At 40.1% G+C, this 24537-nt stretch overlaps 1 protein-coding gene across 1 annotated transcript in view; it reads left to right on the top strand.

Annotated features, from left to right (window-relative positions):
* Nucleotides 1-24537, top strand: part of UGGT2 (UDP-glucose glycoprotein glucosyltransferase 2) — a 382432-nt gene that overhangs the window by 266494 nt on the left and 91401 nt on the right. The gene's annotated exons all lie outside the window — the stretch shown is intronic.

Here is a 24537-nt window from a genome sequence, read left to right as displayed (position 1 = left end):
TCCTCCGTAGACTTTTGGGCTTCGTTTTTACAGAATTCCGGTTCTAAAATTTTTACAAGGAAAATAAGAATTTATTCAAACAAAATTTATTTTGTGTCGCCATATTCTGAGAACCCTAACTTTTTTTTATTTTTCCGTTGATTGAGTGCTTAATTTTTGCGGGGCGAGCTGTAGTTTCCATTTGTACCATTTTGGTGTATACAAAGGCTGGTTGAGAACATAGAGAACAAATAGGCGCTAAATAGGGTGAGCCAGATAAAAATTTGCTTTCTCTGTTTACTATAGTAAAAGGAGGCTCACCTTTAAGGGTAGTGCATGAATAGGCACAACACTATTATGTAACCAGATGGTTAGGAAGGATGCTGCCGGTGCTGTAATCCCTAGAGCGTCAGGTGCCAACCTCGCTGGGTAGTAAATGCAGGTAGATAAAAACAATGGGAACCAGGTGGGATCTACTGTGAAAAGGCGACACCATCCAGGTGCAATACGAGTCAGGCAAATTTTTAGAAAATGTTGTTATTGTATAAAACAATAGGTTATAATAAAATGTTCATAAAAAGAGAGGGTCTCTTGAGATACAATGCGTTTTGGGGAAACAGAACCCCTTTATCAAGCATTGTCTCATCCTTACTTGATAAAGTGGTTCTGTTTCCCCGAAACGCGTTGCATCTCAAGAGACCCTCTCTTTTTATGTGCATTTTATTATAATTATAATGTTTTATACATTACATTTTATTTTTTTTGACTCCTCGAAATGTTGCGCTTAGATGGTGTCACCTTTTCACAGTGGATCCCTCCTGGTTCCCATTATTTGTACCATTTTGGGGTGCGTGAAACTTTTTGATCACTTTTTATTTTCTTGTGAGTGATGAGGTGACCAAAAACCAGCGATTCAGACTATTACGGACGCAGCGATAAGTTACCTTAATGTTTTTTTTTACATTGCTTTTGGGGGTAAAGGTTGTTGTATCTTGACATTTTAATATTTACATTTTTTCATATATTTAAACCAGCGATTTGAACCAGCGATCCATGGATTGCTTACATGATATACTGCAATACTAATGTATTGCAGTATATCATTAATAGGAGTACAAAGATGGCAGACCTGGGGGCCTTCATTAGGCTCCCAGACTGCCATGATGACCATCGGCACCCTGTAATCATGTCTCTGGGGGCCAATGGCACATCAGAGAGGCCTGCCCCCTTATTCTAACGGCTAAGATGCCGCAGTCGCTATTTATTACGACATCTAAAGGGTTAAGTGAGCAGTAATCCTCTCGTCACACTGAAGTGTCGACTGTAAGATACATCCAACATGCTTGTTCTAGGGAGCGGGCTCAGCCCACCCAACCTGTCGGAAAGGGGTTAAGAATGTACCAAATAGTTGATTTGGCCACTCCCAATAATGACCTCCTTTACGCGCAGAGTTGTCAGGCGTATTTTGGGGCGTAAACGCCCCAAAATACACCTTGAAAAACGCTAGCTAAATACCTATAATAGTCACGCCTCAAAAGAACGATTAAAAGTATTTTTATTATTGATTAAATTCTAAAACCGGCTCTAAAAGCCCAAATATCACAAATACAGGCACAAGCAAGTGGTCTGAGAAATGAGAAATGTCTGTGGGTGATGGGAGTCCACTCACAGACCACGATCTCTCCTTATTATATAATAGATACACTGAAACCACTTGCTGCAGGTAATTCTACACGTTTCAGTATCACAAATTTTAGTGATACATCATCAGGGATTAAATATTAATGCCGGTTAGCACTGTTTTTGTGCCGATTCAACCTGCCGGCGTGTGCACGACTAATGTAATGGCCGTAGAGTCCATGGGAAAATCAGCGTTTAGTTTAGACGGGGCGTTATTTTACACTGCTGTTTTGAAAAACAGCCCGTAATAAGGAGCATGTCACTTCTTGAGCTGTTTTTGGACCTGTTTTTCATTGTTTCAATGGAAAAACAGCTCCAAAAACGGCTCCAAAAAACAACTCAAAAAACTTTTTCAGCTACAAATACGCCTGAAAATCAGAGGCAGTTTTCCCTTGAAAACCGCTTTGTCATGTTCAGCTGTTTTGGATTTTGCGAGTGAACATACCCTTACTTGCATTGACTCTATTCACTGTCTAAACACTTCAGTATCGTTAATGTGTTCGTATAAAACAGCACATAGCGATCTAAAAGGATCCCTATGCTCTGACTAAATGAATGGAGAGGAGTGCATGACGCCGATTGCTCAGCATCATGCACTCCTCTGTACAACGCCCACTTGGTCTAAAGTAAAAACACGCCCACTTGGGCATTAACCCCTAGAGTACCCAGCTCATTTTGGCCTTGAGGACCAGACCCATTTTTTCAAATCTGACATGTGTCACTTTATGTGGTAATAACTCTGGAATGCTTTTACCTATCCAATTGATTCTGAGATTGTTTTCTCGTGACATATTGTACTTTAGATTAGTGCAAAAATTTGGTCGATAAATTCATTGCTTATTTGTGAAAAACACCAAAATTTTGAGAAAATATGAAGAAATTATGATTTTTCCAATTTTAAATGTATCTGCTTGTAAAACAGATAGTAATACCACACAAAATAGTTACGAATTAACATTTCCCATATGTCTACTTTATGTTTGCATCGTTTTTTGAACATCCTTTTATTTTTCTAGGACGTTACAAGACTAAGAACTTTAGCAGCAATTTCTCATATTTTTAAGAAAATTTCAAAAAGCTATTTTTTCAGGGACGAGTTCAGTTATGAAGTGGTTTTGAGTGCCCTATATATTAGAAACCCCCATAAAACACCCCATTTTGAAAACTGCACCCCTCAAAGTATCCAAAACAGCATTCAGAAAGTGTTTCAACCCTTTAGGCGTTTTACAGGAATTGAAGGAAAGTAGAGCTGAAATTTTCAAATTCCTTTTTTTTTTTTACAAAATTCATATGTAATACATTTTTTTTTCTGTACCACAGAAGGTTTTACCTGAGAAATGCAACTCAATATTTATTGCCCAGATTCTGCCGTTTTTATAAATATCCCACATGTGGCCCTAGTGCGCTAATGGACTGAAACACAGGCCTCAGAAGCAAAGGAGCACCTCTTGGACTTTGGGGCCTCCTTTTTTCAGAATATATTTTAGGCACCATGTCAGGTTTGAAGAGGTCTTGTGGTGCCAAAACAGTGGAAACCCCCAAAAGTGACCCCCATTTTTTAAACTACACCCCTCAGGGAATTTATCTAGGGGTATAGTTAGCATTTTGACCCCATAGGTATTTTGCTATATTTATTGGAGTTAGTCTGTGAAAATGAAAATCGACTTTTTTTCTGGAAAAATGTAAAAATTTCTAATTTTTGCAAGAAATAAAGGAGAGAAAGCACCCCAACATTTGTAAAGCAATTTCTCCCGATTACGGAAATACCCCATATGTGGTAATAAACTGCTGTTTGGACCCACAGCAGGGCTCAGAAGGGAAGGAGCGCCTTTTGGATTTTGGAGCTCTGATTTTACTGGAATGGTTTTCGGTGCCGTGTCACGTTTGCAACGCCCTGGAGGGACCTAAACAGTGGAATCCCCCCAGAAGTGACACCATTTTGGAAACTATACCCCTCAAGGAATTTTTCTAGTGGTATAGTTAGCATTTTGACCCCACAGGTTTTTTGCTGAATTTATTGGAATTAGTCTGTGAAGATAAAAAGTGACTTTTTTTTGAAAAAAAACTTAATTTTCTAATTTTTATAAGGAATAAAGGAGAAAAAGCACCACAACATTTGTAAAGCAATTTCTCCTGATTACGGTAATACCCCATATGTGGTAATAAACTGCTGTTTGGACCCACGGCAGGGCTCAGAAGGGACGAAGCACCATTTGGATTTTGCAGCTCAGATTTTGCTGAATTGGTTTCTGGGGGCCATGTCGCATTTGCAGAGCCCCTGAAGTACCAGTACAGTAGAAATTCCCCAGGTGTGATCCCAATTTGGAGACTATACCCCTGAAAGAATTAAATTAGAGGTTTAGTGAGCATTTTGAGCCCTCAGGTGTTTTATAGATTTTATTAGAATTGGTCCGTGAAAATGAAAAAATTATTATTGGGTGCAGGAGTCGCACTTCTAAAGGGTGTCTGTGGTGTTGTACAAAACATTCGCACTCCAGTATTGCCCCATCTTTGACTTCTTCACTAGCCCCATATGTAGCACAGACCCCAAAATGTCATCGTTTCCGCTGCATTTACAGGGTCTACCAGTGGGGGCTGCAAATGATGACGTGGGGTTTTAGGTGAAGAACTGCACATATAAATTAGTCTGGGCCGTCTTTTTGCATTATTGCGTTCCAAAAGTCATAACTTTTTATTTTTCCGTTGACGAGCTGTGTGAGTGCTTGATTTTCATGGGACGAGCTGTCGTTTTTATTAGTATCATTTTGGGGTACATGCGATAATTTGATCAGTTTTTATTCCATTTTTTGTGAGGTGAGGAAACCAAAAAACAGAAATTCTTTCACTTTTTTTTAAATAATTTTTTACCGGCATTTTCTGTGCAGTATAAACAACATGTTTACTTTATTCTGCGGTTCGATACGATTATGGCAATACCAAATTTATATAGTTTTTATATGTTTTACTACTTTTACAAAATAAAAACACTTTTTTCTAAATAAAATGTTTTAGTGTCACCATATCCTGAGAGCCATAACTTTTTTATTTTTTTGTCGACGGAGCTTTGTGAGGGCTTGTTTTTTGCGTGACACACTGTAGTTTTTATTGGTACCATGTTTGGCTACGCGCGACTTTTTGATCACTTTTTATTCAATTTTTTTGGAAACAACGTGACCAAAAAAGGAAATTCTGCCATTGTTTTTTATGGTATTTTTTTAGGGTGTTCACCGTGTGGGACAAATAATATATTTTTTTAGGTCAGGCCAATACGAACGCAGCGATACCTATTATGTCTAGTTTTTGTCTTTTTTTTTCATTTTTTTTCTAATTATAAAGGGCTTGATCAGGGAAACAAGGCGATTATTGTTTTTATTGCGTAAAACTTTTATTTATTTATTTATCTAAAACTTTTTTTTAACTTTTTTTTTCACTTTTTATTTTACACATACTAGGGGACTGGAAGATCTGATCTTCTGATCCCCTGTACAATACACTGCACTACTTCTGTATGTACTTGTGTAGTGCAGTGTATTGTAACTGTCACTTTACAACTGACAGTTGAGCCTATTACGTCCTGCCTTGGGCAGGACCTAATAGGCTCCCGTACCTGGCAACCAGGAAGCCGTTGCTAGGCTTCCTGGTTGCCATTGCAACCATCAGAACCCCGCGATTTTTCGCGGGGGGGGGCAAAGGGGTGCAGAGGGAGCCCCCTCCCTCTGTATCAATCACTTAAATGCCGCTGTCGCTATTGACAGCGTCATTTAAGGGGTTAAACTACAGCGATCGGAGAGGACCGTGATCGCTGTAGTTGCAGTGAGATGTCGGCTGTATATTACAGCCGACATCCGATGAAGATGGAGCGAGCACAGCTCCTGTGCCCGCTTCATCCTCAGGGCGTTGCTATACACCCATTTTCGGGAAGGGATTAATAAAAATAGTGGTTTTGTTTTTTTACACCGCTTTCTCTGATCTCCTCACGGATCTCACAGAAATGAGGAGATCAGAGAAAGTGACAGGAGCTTTCTCCTGCAGACGACGTCACAGACGGCTGTGATTGGTCAGTCTTCAGAGACTGACCAATCGCCGGCATTGGGGACTGCTAATTGGTCCCCAGGCCGGTAGCAGAGACGGTTAGCTGTCAATGACAGCTGCAGCCGCTGTTATATCACTGTGATTTCACATAGTGACAGTTTATTCCTTCTCCGCAATAGTACGGCGAAGGTACGCTGCAATAAGCGGCCAGCGACGTACTATTGCGGCGAAGGTACACAAGGGGTTAAGCAACTCATTAGTATAAATCTAAAATCACTAATAAAGTGGTGAAAACAGATCATTTTTTTTTTAAAAAAGCACTGCTGTCACCTACATTGTAGCGCCCATCTCCATGTAGGAGATACGGCACTTATAATGTGGTGACAGAGCCTCTTTAACCACATCTTGAAAAGAAATGCAAAAGGAAAAGGAAACATGCTAAGAAACAGAACGTTTATGAAAAATAGAAAAATACTTTATTGACATGCATGATACAGGACAGTAGACAATGCATAAAAATGAAAAAAATCCATAGACCAACAGTAAAAAGGGACACTGAGCTGTGTATCTACCAAATTATTATAAATTACTGATTTGTATCCATGATTAACCTTCAGAGAAAATATGAAAAATGACCATGTGTGGATATATTGATATGTTGCATAAACACAATAGATGTGTATAAAAGATACTGATAGGTCATATATAGGTCATGTATTAATAAATTTGCAAATATAACCCATAACGTGGTGAAAAATTGGTCTAATAACCACATAAAAATGTAGCGCTAAGCTACATGAACACAATCCGTGTGTGCAAAATACTAATAAACCACATGAGCACCGGGCAGTGTTAATAAACCATACATATGGTTACACCATTCTAAAAGATAACCCCACAGCAGTGTTCAAGAACGAGCTTTTAGGTATCCTACTGGATGCAAAGAGCAGGTCTTTGATCAGTGCTAGTGAATTCAACTTTTTATTTCCACAATTTCCTATCATGGCATGCTTTTATAGCCTGCCAAAAATCCACAAAGGCTATCCTCCCCTACGTGGTAGACCCATTGTATCAGGTATTAATAATCTAACCCAGAATGTGAGTACATATATAAACCAGGTGCTGCGTCCGTTTGTACTAGGTCTTACATCATATGTACGTGATACTATGGATGTTTTAAAACAAATTGAGGGTATCACATTGGAACAAAATACATTTCTGGCGAGTTTAGATGTAGAGGCTTTGTACTCCTCCATTCCACATAGACTTGGCTGTGAAGCAGTGGAATATTTTCTAAAATCCAGGGGCACTCAATATGTGGCTCATAATCAGCTTGTTTTGCAATTATTACACTTTGTGTTAGAAAGGAATGTTTTTATCTTTGAAGACTGCATGTTTCATCAGCAACGTGGTACATATGAAAAGTAGATGTAGCATATTAAAAGGGATATACCATACCCATGGTCAAATGCAGGAAGAGACACAGCCAGAGTCCACTCCAACGCGCGTTTCGGCGCAAATGCCTTCGTCTGGGGGTGGCGTTAGACCATAGTCCAATTCTATTTAAGTGGATCTGGGCCAATTGTGAGAGCCTTCGTCACCTGAAAAGTGCTCAGTTTAATGACTAATACCCTCACTGCATACTTACTGGTCGCTGTGTCCTGGATAGTGAAGTGGCCGCGCCTCCGAGACCGTCAGTCGCGAGGGGCCGGAACCGGAAACACATCACCGCGTCGACGGACCCGATCACGTGAATCCAGTATCCGACACATCACGAGTGACTGAGACAGAGGCCGGTCGCCACGCACCAATGACAGAGCGACACAGTGAGGCAGAGTACACCGAGACTAAATTGGACTTGGAAACCATAGGTACAAATTGGATGTGCAAAAATACAAATGCATCATTGCAAATAATTGATAGGTTTGTATCAGTAATGTCTTTTAACCCCTTAACGCTCAGTGACGTACTATTCCGTCATGGAAACCATCCCATTCGCGCTCCATGACGGAATAGTACGTCGCGGAAGTAACGGCCATTTAGGCCGTCCTCCCAACACATACAGGAGCTGTGACAGCTACTGTCTCGTACAGCAGTTGCCGCAGCTCCTACAGCGTGGACCGATCGCTGTGTCCCCGCTGATTAACCCCTTAAAAGCCACGTTCAATAGAGATCCCGGCTTTTTAGGGGTTAAGCTACCATAGCCGGCCTGCTACACGATAGCGGCCGGCAATGGTGACTATGGCAACCGGACACCTAACAATGGCGTCCGGCTAAGCCATCGACGGGAGCCTAGTGGGTCCTGACAAAGTTAGGACACACTATGCTTGCTGTCAGTGAGTAGCTGACAGCTCTAATACACTGCACTACGCATGTAGTGCAGTGTATTAGAATTGCGATCAGGGCCTCCTGCCCTCAAGTCCCCTAGTGGGACAAAGTAATAAAGTAAAAAGAAAGTTAAAAAAAGATGTGTAAAAATAAGAAAATAAAAGTGATAAAAGTAAAAATCCCCCTTTTTCCCTTATCACTCCTTTATTATTAATAAAGATCTATAAAACAAAAGAAACTATACATAATTGGTATCGCCACATCCGTAACGGCCTGAACTACAAAATTATTTTGTTATTTATCCAGCGCGGTGAACGCCGTAAAAGAAAATAATAAACCGTACTAGAATCACAATTGTTTGGTCACTTCATCTCCCAAAAAATGGAATAAAAAGAGATCAAAAAGTCGCATGTACCTAAAAATGGTAATGATCGAAACTACAGTTCGTTACGCAAAAAATAAGTCCTCGCACGGCTTTATTGATGGAAAAATAAAAAAGTTCTGGCTCTTAGAATAAGGTAACACAAAAAGGGAATGATTTTTTACAAAATGTATTTTATTGTGCAAACGCCATAAGACATAAAAAAAAACTATAAACATCTGGTATCGCCGTAATCTTATCACCCCGCAGAATAAAGTGAATGTCATTTATAGCGCACGGTGAACGCTGTAAAAAAAATAGAATAAAAAAACAATAGTAGGATTGCTGTTTTTTAGTCACCACGCCAATTAAAAATAGAATGAAAACTGATCAAAAAGACGCATGCACCCCATGAAAACTGCAATGAATTCCTCAAGGGGTCTAGTTTCCAAAATGGGGTCACTTTTTGGGGGTTTCCACTGTTTTGGCACCACAAGACCTCTTCTGGTGCCTAAAAAAAAAAAGGTGGCCTCAAAATCCACTAGGTGCTCCTTTGCTTCAGAGGCCAATACTTCAGTCCATTACCGCACTAGCGCCACATGTGGGAAATTTCTCAAAACTGCAGGATCTGGGCAATAAGTATTGAGTTGCGTTTCTCTGGTAAAACCTTTTGTGTTAAAGAAAAAAAGGGTATAAAAAGGATTTTCTGGCAAAAAAAAATAAAATATGTAAATTTCACCTCTACTTTGCTCTAAATTCCCGCGAAACACCTAAAGGGTTCATAAACTTTCTAAATGCTATTGTGAATACTTTGAGGGGTCTAGTTTCTAAAATGGGGTGTTTCACAGGGGTGTATAATATATAGGCCCCTCAAAGCAACTTCAGAATTGAACTGGAACCTAAAAATAAATGAGGCAATACTTTGCTTCTTACATTATACTGATAATGAGCCGTGCCCACCTTGAGATGGCCCCAGTTTTGACCGTTTGTCTAGACGGAGACCCCTATTAGACAGTTTCAGTGCCCGGTTTTCCCAAGCATACACCCCAAGAAGTGTATTTCTATTGATGAGTCCTTGGTAGATTTTAAAGGGCGGCTTTAATTCCGCTAGTACCTGCCGAGTAAGAGGGCAAGGTATGGCGTGAAGATGTATAAGCTGTGCGAGAGTGCATCAGGGTATACCTACAAATTTAGGATATATGAAGGGAAGGACAGCAGTATTCAGCCCCCAGAATCCCCCCCCCCCCCCTTACTGGGAGTTAATGCAAAAATTGTGTGGGATTTGGTGCACCCACTGGTGGACCAGGGTTACCAACTCTACCTGGATAATTTTTATACCAGCGTCTCGCTCTACAAGTGCCTCGCTTCTAGATGTACTGCGGCATGCGGCACTGCTAGAAGAAATCTGAGAGGCCTCCCTAAGACTCTGCTTGGGCAAACACTCAGAAGGAGTGAGAGCAGGGCACAATCTAGCAGCAACATACTGTGTGTCAAGTACAAGACAAGAGAGATGTCCTTGTATTGACAACAATACATGCCCACACCAGTACCCATGTACCTGTACGACGTACCAGTACAGAGACCCCCAAACCAGAATGCATCCTGGACAATAGGTACATGGGAGGGGTGGACTTGTCATATCAAGTCCTGAAGCCCTACAGCGCCATGCAGTGTGGTATAAGAAGCTGGCCGTGCACATCATTATCCAGAACCTAATCTTTAAGGACCAAGAAGGGGGCACCCAGTACTTATGGAAGTGAGGCCACAGGCATCGTACCAGGGCAGCACTTTCCAGAAGAAGTTCCCCAAACTGGCAAGAAGGGAAAAAGTGAAAAGTTGTGCAAAGTCTGCTTTAAGAGGGGGATAAGGGAGGACACAATATATCAATGTGACACGTGTCCCGAAAAACCAGGGCCCCGTTATGAAACTGTTTTAAAATTTACCATACATCCCTTAGATTTTTCATCTACCCTGACGCACTCCGCACAGCTTAACCCCACATCTTTCCCTTCTGAGCCCTGCTGTGTGCCCAGGCAGCACATTACAGCCACATGTAGGGTATTGCCGTACCCTGGAGAACCCACATTACAGTTTATGGGGTGTATATCTCTGGTGGTGCTTGCTGGGCACAATATATTGGACACTGAAATGGCATAGATATATAGAAAATTGCAAATATCACACTGCACCATCTGCTGCGCATTATCTTTTACACAATACCTGTGGGGTCAAAATGCTCAATGCACCTCTAGATGAATGTCTTAAGGGGTGTAGTTTTTAAAATGGGCTCACTTCTTGTGGGTTTCAACTGTACTGGTACCTCAGGTGCTTCTGCATACATGACTTAGCACCAGAAAAGCTCCAGTAGGCCAAATGGTGGTCCTTTCCTTCTGAGCCCTCCCATGGGCCCAAACGGCAGTTTATCACCATAAGTGGGGTATTGCCGCACTCAGGACAAATTGGGCAACAAAATGGGGTATTTTGTTCCCTGTGAAAATACGAAATTTTGATCAAAAATTACATATTATTGGAGAATTTTTTTTTTTTTTAATTTCACAGCCCAATCCAAATACGTGCTGTGAAAAAACTGTACGGTCAAAATGGTAACCACAACCATAAATCAATTTCTTGAGGGGTGTAGTTTCCAAAATGGGGTCACTTCTGGTGGGTTTCCATTGCTTTGATACCTCTGGGGCTCTGCAAATTCGACATTGCACCCAAAAACCAATCCAGGACTCCCGAACTCGAAAATCTGGACTCCAACAAACCCATAACGCTCCTTTGCCGTTTAGGTGCATGGTAGGGCTCAGAAGGAGTTTATCACCATAAATGGGGTATTGCCGCACTCAGGACAAATTGGGCAACAAAATGGGATATTTTATTTCTTGTGAAAATAAGAAATGTTATCAAAAATGACATCTTATTGGAAAACATTTCATTTTTTAAATTTCACTGCCCAATTCAAATACGTGCTGTGAAAAAACTGTGTGGTCAAAATGGTAACAACAACCATACATTAATTCCTTGAGGGGTGTTGTTTCCAAAATGGGGTTACTTTTGGGGGATTCCTACTGTTTTGGCACCTCAACACCTCTTCAAACCCGGCATGCTGCCTAAAATATATTCTAATAAAAAAAGAGGCCCACTAGAGCCACATGTGGGACATTTCTAAAAACATACTTAGAAGTGTTTCTCTGGTAAAACCTTCTGTGTTGCAGAAAAAAATGGAATAAAATTGAAATTCAGTAAGAAAAATGAAATTTGCAAATTTCACCTCCACTTTGCTTTAATTCCTGTGAAATTCCTAAAGGGTTAAAAAAAAACTTTCTAAATGCTGTTTTGAATACTTTGAGGGGTCTAGTTTTTAAAATGGGGTGTTTTATGGGGGTTTCTAATACATATGCCCCTCAAAGCCACTTCAGAACTGAACAGGTACCTTAAAAGGCTTTTGAAATTTTCTTAAAACGTCCAAGAAAAATAAAAAAATGTTCAAAAAAATGATGCCAATCTAAAGTAGACATATGGGGAATGTGAACTAGTAACTATTTTGGTGGGTATAACCATCTGTTTTACAAGCAGATGCATTTAAATTAAGATAAATGCTATTTTTTCAAAATTTTCTCAAAATTTTGCAATTTTTCACAAATAAACACTGAATATATCGACCAAATTTTACCACTAACATGAAGCCCAATGTCTCACAAGAAAACTATCTCAGAATCGCTTGGATAGGTTTAAGCATTCCCATGTTATTACCACATAAAGTGAAATATGTCAGATTTGAAAAATGGGCTCTGAGCCTTAAGGCCAAAACTAGGCTGCGTCCTTAAGGGGTTAAAAGATGCCTACTGCTTATTAAATCTATCACCAGAATTCAGTAGCTTAAGAAAACTGTCATTTTGCTCTGTTTTGTGATAAATATTTCATCCAGCGTGGTCATTTCACACGAGTTGTTTCCCACTGTTTGAACCTTGTATTATAAACGTAAAGGTGTGTTTTTAAAGTAACAGTTAAACTCTTCAACATTGATAATCACAACTGAAGTGTATATAGTATATACTACATCAGATAAATTGCAATCTGTTAGTGGTAATAGAAATCTCTTGGGGACAAATGTTTTTCCTTCTCAAAAGATGAATAGGGTCTTTTGTGATTGCTTTTTTTTTAGTTTTAACGAAAAACACAAGGAACACGTTTGAACTTAACCTTATGAGCTTGACTTGTATTTCTGTTTGATCACGTTATACACAGACATGTACAAAATAAATATTTCTTTACATCTGGAGGTGGTGCTTCAGATTCGCTATTTTTGCACACTTCCAATATATTTAATATTACTAAGTAATACTTTTTTGATTCATACCCATAGTTTTATATATTTTTCTTTTTTTTTTTCAGAAACATTATGGATATATTTATTAGTAAAATGTAATCCCTCTATCTAATTCATATTCAAGAGGCACAAAACATTGTTATATTTTTTTAAACAAAATGTTTCTAGAACTGTAAATTGTAGATTTCTTATCCATTACACTCTTGAAACTTTCCAAGCTTGTCTCCACGTTCAGAATAATGATCCTCCTAGCAGTTGTACAGTTTGTGTGCAAATTCAGAGCTACTGCCATTCACATCATATCATGCTAAGAAAACCCATTTCACAAATGTCAACCTCAACAAGCTGGGTCTTGATTAGAATGGAGAGAACTGATCCGCTACTTGTTTGTAGCTTCTTAAGGGAAGGGCTATCAATCCACTTGCAGTAATTAGGTGAATCATTTCTCTACTTTCCGACCATCCTAAAATACGGTGTATGGCTTGGAAAGATTACTCTTGGAGAGACCGCTCTTAGCTTGGCAGATGTCATTTGCTAGAAATGTTTGTTTTTTCCTAGATAAGGTCATTTTTAAATCCCCTTTCCCTACAAGAATAATGACACTGATAAGAACTTCGTATATTTGGCTGTATTTGGTAAAGGGCTGTTTTAGGTTCAGTTTTGTTAAAACGTCTTTAATTTTATTGGGCGTGGATTACATATAGTCATTAGGTGAATATATATATGTGTGTGTGTGTGTGTATATATATATATATATATATATATATATATATATATATATATACTATATATGCACCATTTTGCCAAAACATTAAATCAACTGACAGGTGGGGTGAATAACATTGATTATCTTGTTAAAATGGCACCTGTTAAGGGTTGAGATATATTAGGCAGCAAGTGAACAGTCATTTCTATAAGATGATGTGTTGAATGCAGGAATAATGGGAATAAATATAAGGATCTGAGCAACTTTGAGAAGGCACAAATTTTGATGGCTGGACAATTTGGTCAGAAAACCTTGAAAACGGCAGGTCTTGTGGGGTGTTTCTGGTATGCAGTGGTTATCTGCCAAACGTGGTCCAAGGACGGAAAATCAATAAATTGGTGACAGGGTTATGAGCACCCAAAGCTCATAGATGCGTGTAGGGAGTGAAAGCGCGCCTGTCTGGTCTGATCCTACAAAAGTGTTATTGTGGCACAAGTTGTTGAAAAAGGGAATTCTAACTATGATAGAAAGGTGTCAGATCACATAGTGTATTGCGGCTTGCTGTGTTTTGGGCTGCGTAGCCGCAGACCCATCAGAGTAACCATGATGACCCCAGTCCACCACCAAATGCATCAACAATGGGCACATGAGCATTAGATCTGAACAATGTAGCAATTGAAGAAGGTGGCCTAGTCTAATGAGTCATGTTTTCTTCTACGTCATGTGGGCGGTCGGGTGTGTGTATCGCTTACCTTGGAAAGAGATGGCACCCAGATGCACTATGGAAAGAAGACAAGCTGGCAGAGGAAGTGTGGTGCTCTGGGCGATGTTCTGCTGTGATACTTTGACGCATACCACCTACCTAAACGTATTTGCAGACCAACTACACCTCTTCATGGCAATGGTATTTTCTAATGGCAGTGATCTTTGTTAGGAAAATAATGCCACACTACAAAAGTTGTTCAGGAAGGGTTTGAGGAACATGACAAAAAGTTCAGGCAGTGACTTGTCCACCAAGTTCCCCAGATCTTAATCTTATTGCGCAGGTGTGATCTGGAAAAAAAAATTGATCCATGGAGGCCCCGCTCCGCCTTGCAATTTACAAAACTTAAGGGCTCTGCTGCTAATGTCTTGGTTCCAGATGTCCCAGGGCACCTTCAGAGGTCTTGTGTGTCAGAGCTGTTTTAGTGGCACGAGGGGGGACCTACACAATATTAGGTTAAGTTCACATCTCACTCTGTGCACAGGTTTGTGGTATACGACGACGTATAAGTTTTTAAAGTTACAGAAATGTATGTATTTGTAACATATGCTTTCCTTTTTTGTAGTATACGTCGTATACGTTTTTATGCGTTTGTATCCATTCTTACTTTTTTTTTTATGCGTTTGTATCCATTCTTACTTTTCTTGTTCTTGAGCTAAATCAAACTTTGTAAAGTCAATATTTACCATATATGGGGACAAAAATATATAAGTTTTACGTATACAAACGTGGGATTTAAGATTGTATATTTCATCCATATGTCGCCATTGACTTAAATACAAATAAAAACGTATGCGTGTGGTATACATTGTGGAAAACGACTGAAAAGCGTAGTAGACTAAGCTTTTCAGGACGTTGAAAAAACAAACGATAGAACATAAGGGCATCCGTCCTGACCATAGAAATTAATATATACGCTGTGGTACACATTTTAACACTATTTTTACATGTCAAAACGTGCATGTCAGCCTTGGGGTATGTTCACACTTCCGAATTTTTGGCCGTTTACAGACGAAAATAAGAAGAATGCCTCCAAACATCTGGCCATTGATTTCAATGGGAAATACGGCATTCTATTCCGACCGGCCGTTTTTTTACGCGGCCGTTTTTAAAAACGGCCGCGTTAAACGCCTGCGAAGAAGAAGTGCATGTCACTTCTTGAGCAGTTTTTATTGACACTATAGAAAAGCAGCTACAAAAACTGCCGTAAAAAACGCTGCGAAAAACGCGAGTGGCTTAAAAAACGACTGAAAATCAGGAGCTGTTTTCCCTTAAAAACCGCTCCGTATTTTCAGACGTTTTTGATTGTGTGTGCACATACCCTTACAGTAAAAACGAGATGTGGGGGGTGTGGCTTGAACGCTGAGGAGAGTAGTTGTGTTTTGGACAAGCTGTGATATTCTCCTTCATCTGCAAGAATCGACCTGCTATACACATTACCCACCTTATCGCTCAGCAGCACTATAATCCCGGACTCCTGGTGAGCATTTCTGTATACTTTGGCATGGAAATAGCTGGGGCGAGCCGCGAAGGCGACTTGCGGCCTTAACAACGCGGAGCCGCGGCTTCGATTTTTGCACTAACGCCGCTTTCAAGGGTCTGCTTCCCAGCTAAGTGGGGGCAGTAGATTGACAATACTCGAGTTTCAGGGTCCCGGACACATGGCAGATTTTTGAGTGCTTGGGCAAAATTCTGCTCGTATCGGCTAGGAAGACTCTTTGAGGCCCTGCAGGCGAGGAACCGCGGCCTCAGTTTTGGACACCTTCGGCAGTCGCGATTTGTGGAACAGGACATCGGCCGTATTGGCATGTCAGGGCTCACGGAGCATAGCTATCTGGTGGAGGTCTCACAACAACTCGGCGTTCTCAGACTACTGAGTAAGTGCAGCATATCACCCCCCCTCCCCCCTCCCCCTCCCCCGATTTCTCTAGGAGCATAGCTCCAATCTTTTCGCTGCACACTCCAGTTCAGTACACAAATTGGACATTGGACTGTCTCTTAAACAACAACCCTGACAACTGCACCGCTTGCAAAATATGCATTTCTGAACAAGGTATAGATTTATTGGCAAAAATGTTTTAACGTGTGTTTACTCTGGCGGGACATTTGCATTCTCTATCACTTGAACGCTATATTACATAGAAAATGGTCAAGCCTTCTAAAGATAAAATCAAGGACGCTTTCAGTACACCTAAACGTCACAAAAGCCAACAGGAACTAGAAAAGTTCCTGAGAAAGAAACTGGAAGCTTCACCAGCAGGAAGACTCAAGCAAGTTTCAAATGAATCCGCTCAACTTGATCCTGTTGATGATTCTGGTGAGGAAAGTAGTGCTTCTGAACAAGTCACTGATACTGACTATTGCCACCTCTCTAAATCCTTTCTGAAACAATATCTGCCACAAGCTCTATCTCCGGTCTTCAAGGAACTTTCAGACATAAAAGCAGAGTTAAAACATATTGGTGTTAGAGTTGAGTCTTTAGAAAATACGCAATCCTCCATCCTGTCACACAGTGAAGTTGTGCAAACTAATATTTTAGCGCAACAAGGCCACCTGAACAACACTCTTATGTTAGAAGATCAAGAAAATCGCAGCTGTTGGAAGAACACTGATAAGAGGTCTTCCTCAAAGCATAGCTTCAGACTCCTTATCGATTGTGGCTTTGACTATGTTCTTGGACCTTCTAGGAGCGGATAGAGCAAATAAAATATCTATTTAAAGAATTCATAGAGCTCTACGCCCAAAGACTGCGTTAACTTATACGCCAGGTGATGTGATATGTGGTCTTTTGAGCTATGTCGACACAGCCGCTTTACTTCAAAAAGCTAGAGAGACTTCCAATGTGGTCTTTAAGGGGACTAAGGTTCTTTTCTTCCAGGATCTAGCAACCAGCACACTGACCAAACGGAGAATACTAAAACCATTGACAGACATATTGCGAGAGAGGAGAGTTCCGTTTCAATGGCTGTACCCCTTTGGTTTGTCTACCATGTGCAACGGTAAACAAATTACCATCAGACATCCAGATGACCTAGGATCTCTTTGGCAAAGGCTGGACATCCCGCCCTTGAATATACCTTCTTGGCTACCGATCCACCTTCAAACTCCTTTTCTGGTCTTGCCACAACATGCTGAATGGTCGACTGCTACCAAGGGGAAATCGCCTAAACTAAAATTGGAGGAGCACGCTCCTTCTTCTGTGTCATGAGGACTACTTCTGTGTTCTTGTTTTGATATATGAGGAATATGGGTGTTCGTTTACAGATCCTACTTATTGCTCTATTCAGGAATTGCTGATGACGTGCTAGGTCGCGTAAGTTGAAATTTATTTAATGTTCAAAGTTTCAGACGACATTACCATATTACAAAACTGTTCTATATTTCTACTCTGTATTTTGTCCTGAATTGAACTTCATATATTTTCTATTTTCTAAACTGATTATTACTACGTTCTAGTGAAATTACGAAGTATCTATAACTTCATTGAGAGTGCATTTGTCCACATTAGTGTTTATATGTCTCGTTGTTGTTATTACTGTACTATGTTATTAACCCATGTCGTCTCAGTTTTCTTGGTTGCCACCTATGTAGATTGCTTTGATACATTACAAGGCTTATCCAATGCCCTCATTAAGATTCTATTGAGCAGATATTTACACTTCTTACTGAACTGTGATGGAGACATAACTTTTGTTGTGTATCTTATCAGATTCTCTACCTTTGCTATCTCTATGTTCTTTTGTTCCCTTTATGTGTGTTCTGTGACATGGCGGACCCAAACAATGTGTGCTACCCCTTATTTTTGTTGTGAATGAGGGCGGCTATCAAAATAGTTTCACTGAATACTAGAGGGCTTAACACCCCGCAGAAACGATACCAAGTTTTGAGCACATTGCAGAAAGCGCGAGCGGAGATTCTCTTCTTGCAAGAAACTCACTTTAGACACCTGCATATTCCTAATTTATCACACCATTATTTCCCTCTTTGGTTTCATAGCACCCACTCCTTGGCATCTCGGGGAACAAGCATAGGCATTAGCAAACAGATTCCATTTACTGCTTTATCGCATCGGGCAGACCCCAACGCTAGATATATTTTTGTGAAGGGACACATAGGTAACACATTAGTGACGTTGGCAAATTTATATGCTCCAAATATGCATCAAGTGCTTGGTTAGCTGCCACAATGGATGAACTCCAACTATTTTCAGAGGGAATTGTAGCTATGGGAGGTGATTTTAATTGCATATTAGATCCTGATCTCGATACTACCTCCAAATCACCCTCCTTGTCTCATATGGCCAATAGGAAGATCAAACCGGTTTTAGCGCATTCTGATCTTTTAGATACTTGGAGAACACTTTATCCTGACAGGCAGGACTATTCATACTTTTCACACATACATGGTACTTACCATCGTTTAGATAAGATTTTTATATCTGAAAGACACATATCTGGAATAATTGCGGCTGATATTGGTCCAATCACAGTGTCCGACCATGCACCGGTTTCAGCCACGCTATCCATTCCTTCCCTTCCTCGTAGAACCTGGACTTGGTCATTAAACGAGACGCTTTTGGGTGACACTAACCACTTCTCGTATTTACAAGGCCGTCTTAAAGAATATTTTAGTTTTAATGATGGTCCAGAGACCCCTGTACCTATGGTGTGGGAGGCGCATAAACCATATATTAGAGGAGCACTGATTATGTTAAGGGCTAGGTTGAAAAAGTTGTGCTAGATCAGCACAAATAGACTCGCTCATAAACCAAATTTCAGTCTTAGAAAATTTAGGTACAAAATCCCAACTACAAAATACACGACCTGAGCTCCTTAGACTCCGGAATGAACTCAAAGATCTCTTGAACGTGAAAGCGGAAAAAATCCTACAGAAATGTAAATATAAATTCTACGCCCATGGGGACAAAGAAACAAAAAGAAAAAAACATTTATATCACATATAAAAACAAGCACAGGTGATGTGATCTCGGACACCTCTGATATCGCACTAGAATTTAATAATTTTTATACGTCTATATAATATTGGGACCACTTAAATTGAGACAAATTTGTCGACTAAGAGTACTCTTATGACGACGTTCCTTGATTCAATTGCCTTACCACACTTCACAACTACGGAACAGGAGTCCCTCATAGCACCATTTACAGCTGAAGAATTGTCAATAGTTTTGTCCTCTATTCCGGGGGGGTAAGAGTCCAGGCCCAGACGGCCTTCCCATCTCCTACTATAAGACTTTCTCAACCGTCTTACTACCGTATTTTACTTCTTAATGCAACTTCCTTTTAAAAGGAGTTCACTTGCTGGGACAAATGTTGGAAGCCTACATTACCATTCTGCATAAGGAAGGAAAAGAGCCTTTGAGTTGTGGAAGCTATAGACTTATATCGCTTCTGAATGCAGTTGTCAAATAGTGGGGGAAACTTTTGGCCCGTCGCATAAGTAAACTTCTACCAAATCTTGTGGGCCCTGAGCAGACTGAGTTAATTCCGGGCCGAGAAGGCAAATTCATTACGACCAGGCTGATAAATGTAATCTCATATGCTAGGAGGCATCAGGTTCCCCTAGTACTTCTCGGCACGGCTGCTGAGAAGGCTTTTGATAGGGTGGCTTGGGATTACATTTCGAAGGTGTTAGAACGGTTTGGTTTTCCTGCACTCGTCAATGATGCGATTCTTTCACTCTACAAATCTCTGCATGCCAGGATCAGAATTAATGGTACACTTTCCCCAACTTTTGAAATCAACAATGGCATCAGGCAGGGTTGTCCTCTTTAGCCCACGCTTTTCATCCTGGTAATGGAGACGCTAATTCAAAAAATTACACAATCACCTGAGATTCAAGGTACTGATGTAGGCCTGCTTACCCATTCCACGGCTGCATTTGCAGATGACCTATTGCTTTTTATAATGAACCCTGCTCGAGCCTGTCCGAAACTTCTAGACATGTTTGAGGAATTTGGAAGGATATCTAATTTTAGGATTAATTTTGAAAAATCAGAGGTCCCTAATCGAGCCATTACTAAACTTAAATCATCGGTAACCTTTAAGTGGCCTTCAACAACGATCAAATATTTAGGAATAAACGTTCCCCCTGACCCAAGCCAGCTATATTTGTATAATTATAAGCCTCTCCTGCACAAAATATCCACACAAATTTCTCAACTTAAGATCCCTTACGTTTCTTGGCTGGGGGGAGAGAATCTGGTCAAAACATACATTTTACCACAAATACTATACATTCTATCGACACACCCTATAAAGCTGCCGATTACCTTTTTTAACCCCTTCCTGCCGCAGCCCTTTTTCAGATTTTCATTTTCGTTTTTTCCTCCCCACCTTCCAAAAGCCATAACTTCTTTATTTTTCCCTCGCTATAGTCCTATAAGGGCTTGATTTTTGCGGGACGAGTTGTAGTTTTTCGTACCACCATTTATTGTGCCATATAATGTACTAGGAAACGGGCAAAAAAAATTTTGTGTGGTAGAAAATGAAAAAAAACAGCGATTTCTCCATGGTTTTTTGCGCGTCGTTTTTACGGAATTCACTGTGCTATTAAAACAACATGTTAATTTTATTCTGTGGGTCAATACAATTACGGCGATACCAAATATATATAGTTTTTTCTATATTTTACTACTTTTACAAGTAAAAAATAATTTATTTTGTGTCACCAAATTCCGAGAGCCATAACTTTTTTATTTTTCCGTCGATTAAGTAGTATGGGGGCTTATTTTTTGCGGAATAAGCTGTCGTTTTTAATAATACTATTTTGGTGTACATGCGACGTTTTGATCACTTTTTATTTCATTTTTTGTAGGATGAGGTGACCAAAAAAATTGAGATTCTGGCGTTTACAAATTTATTTTTTTACGGTGTTCACCGTGTGGGTTAAATAATGATATATTGTAATAGTTCAGACTTTTACGGACGCGGCGATACCATTTATGTTTATTTATTAATTTTTTTACTATGCTCTAGGGGGAAATTGGAAAAGGTTGTTTTTTTTAACTTTTAATTTAACTTTTTTTTTTTTTACATAAAAAAAACAACTTTATTGAACTCGAGCGTGATGCCGCTCGTTACTCTGAAGTGTTACAGCCGACACCAGCATCGTATGGAGCAGTTGCACACCATGAGCCCGTTCCATACTTCCCCTACCCGACTTTGGCATATGGATACGTCAAATGTCGGGAAGAGGTTAAACACACAAACTCCCTCATGGCCGGGTTTATATGGAACAATAAACAAGCTAGAATATCTTTCTCACAATTAAAACAACACAAACTGCAAGATGGATGCGCCTTTCTGGATGTGGCCACTTATTATGTAGCAAACCACTTAGCTAGATAGCTCTTCTTGATGCGTACTCAAGATACAGCACCACATCTAAAATAGAAAGACATATGCTTTGTGAGGGTGGCCTTTTGTACTTCTGGTCAGATGTGCGGCACCTGATTTATAGCTTGACTCTCTCTGGCACTATTGCAGTACATCAGAAGCATCTCCCCCTTACACAAATGAATGGTGGTCCTTCCCCACTTATGTCCCTGAGTTTATTACCAGCTTATGTTCAAAAGAAACCTATACCCTTAACTTTTCCCTGGTCTAATCTCCAGAACATGTTTATTTCACCACATCTCAAAGATAAAACTAATTTACCTACATTGAATGCTATGTTACAAGATGCATATTCACAATCCTCCACTTTTCTGCACGAAATTTCCTTTAGAGGGAATGTGTCGCTAAAAAATGTTTTTTCAGTTAAACGATTAGTATTTGTGTGATTACACATTGTTTTAATTTTTTCACAAGTCAGGAAATATTATAAATTAGATTCAAATTTATAAAATTGCCATGTGCTGGTCACTAGAGGGAGCAGTTCCCAAAATTGCAGCATGGTCACTGTGGTAAAGTAATCTCATTGATTTATGCTGCAAATTTGGGGTGGACACATTTTCCTCTAGTGTCCTCACACAATCCCCCTCCCTTCTTCTGGCTAGTGCCAGGAGAAGGAGGGGTTTGAAGGTCTTCAAACCTCCTACACTGTGTGCCGCCATTTTCTGAGCGACTGCACAGTGTAGGAGGATTAGATACAGGGCTCAGCAGACAGTATCACCCGAACATAATACACACATCACATACACGAACATAAATGACCTGCTCCTGCCGCCGCCGGTCTACGCTCCTTGCGCCTTCGCTTCGTTGAACATATGGCCAGAAGCCGCGGCCGGAAGTCGTCTTATGACAGCTTCTGGTCCACATGAAAATGGTGCCGGATTTCGCTCTACGAAAGAGCTTTGTTTTGATCTATGTGGGAGTTGTGCATGCGCCGTTCCCGCACAGACGGCGTACGCTTCTGAGAATGGAACGGCTCCCGTTCGCATTCTCTATGGGGTTGTATGTGCCGTATTCCATCTCTGTATGTGTCGTTAATCCTTTCAATTTCCAATGGTTTCTCTAAATGTATAAAATAGAAGAGAATTAATTCAAAACATTGACCAGATGTTACAAGACGCCATATCAATTTAAATTTATGGGGCTTTCACAGGACGACAGCTGCTGGAGGTGTGGTAGAAGCACGGGCACTTTCTCGCATATCTGGTATCATCGCAACCTAATTCAACCCTTTTGGTCTGGGGTACAACAATATATTGCCTAAATATGTGGGTGTGCATTTCCCTTGACTCCTGAACTAGTTTTGTTGTGGTTCCCCACTTCACAGTTTCAGCCATCTAGGCATAATTTACCCACAATACTACTTACGGCAGCAAAATTGCTTATTCGTGTTTCACTGGATAAATACCAATGGGAATTTTTTGCTTAGAGCCTAACCTTTAATGTGAGATTTATTTCACTTTTTAGCAATTTAAGATAGTGATACAATTTGTATCCATAAAGTTCGTTCACTAGTGCTTGCGCATTGTACATTGACATATGTAATAAATTCGGATAGGACAAGGATGCGTAATGAGATTTAAATGGTTAATACCATCACATTCTAGTATTTATATTTTATTTTAGAATTTTCCTGGTTTTAAAACCACGTATAGTTTTTATTGCACAGTGAATAACAAAATTGCTTATTCCTCTTAAATGGAGATCTGTAGACCCTCCCACTATGGAGCAGTGGATTGATGAGGTAAATCAAATTTCGAGATTAGAGGTATAATTGGCTAGTTGGGAGACAGTAAGCCATGTCAAATACGTGAACTTATGGAAACCTTGGGGTGATTTCCGGAGCAACTGTAGACCATACATTCTGGCTTAAATATTACCATATAAGTATGGCTTTTGTTACACAGGTCCTCTTGCTGCATGTTTATCGCTCATGTCTTTGATTACTGATATGACTTTTCTATTGTAACTGGGTTCCGAATGCAATTTGATGCTTATTACCACTCTTGGCACTGTATGTTTCCCCTTTTTTGTATGATTTGTCTAAAGTTTATGTAATTTTGTATTACAAGCTACATGTACTAGATTGTAACTCATTGTTTTCGAATTTTGGGTAAATGTGCCCCTGTTTATTTGGTGTTGCAATTCTTGTTTCAAATAAAACCAGATTGAACTTAGCCTTAGACCGGTTGTGTTAATGTTAACGCTGAATGTTTGTGTGTGTTTGTATGATCATCGTTTTCATATGTAGGTTGAAACACAGTCTTTAACTGTAACAGAAACAGCTTGGTAGGAGGCTTAAAACTGGGTGAGGAACAGTCAAACTCTGCTACAAAGGTGAGGTTGTGGAAGACTGTTTCATATCACCGGTACACTATGGCAAGACTGAGCACAGCAAAAGGTAGTTATACTGAATCAGCAAAGTCTCTCCCAGTCTAAAATTTCAAAGCAGACTGAAGTTTCAAGATGTGCTGTTCAAGCTCTTTTGAAGAAGCACAAAGAAAGATGTCCAGAAGTGCCATCAGCACTGGCAGAAGCCAGTAGGACCCATGTACACCGATCCACTGTTCGGAGACGTCGGGTCCGAAGTGGTCTTCATGGAAGAATTTCGGCCAATAAGCCATACAGTCTAAATAGAAACAAGGCTAAACTAAGCAGGAAAACTTAGAAAATGGGATGCAGAAAAAGTGGCAGCAGGCGCTCTGGACTGAGGAGTCAAATTTTGAAATATTTGTCCGTAATAGAAGGAAGTAGTGTTTGCCAAAGGGGTGGAGAGCAGTACAAGTTGAGGATTTTGTCAGGATTAAATATTTCTGCAACATTAACAATGATAAACTGAATTTACCTGTTATTTAATTCACCTGGCTCCAATTATGATCTGCGCTGCACTATCCTAATACTCCGTGTATATTGGAGCTACTACAGAAATCCACTGAATTT

Source organism: Rhinoderma darwinii, chromosome 2 (genome assembly GCF_050947455.1).
Source record: "Rhinoderma darwinii isolate aRhiDar2 chromosome 2, aRhiDar2.hap1, whole genome shotgun sequence".
NCBI lineage: Eukaryota > Metazoa > Chordata > Amphibia > Anura > Rhinodermatidae > Rhinoderma > Rhinoderma darwinii.
The sequence above is the reverse complement of the archived record's forward strand: the minus strand, read 5'-3'. Positions and strand labels throughout refer to the sequence as shown.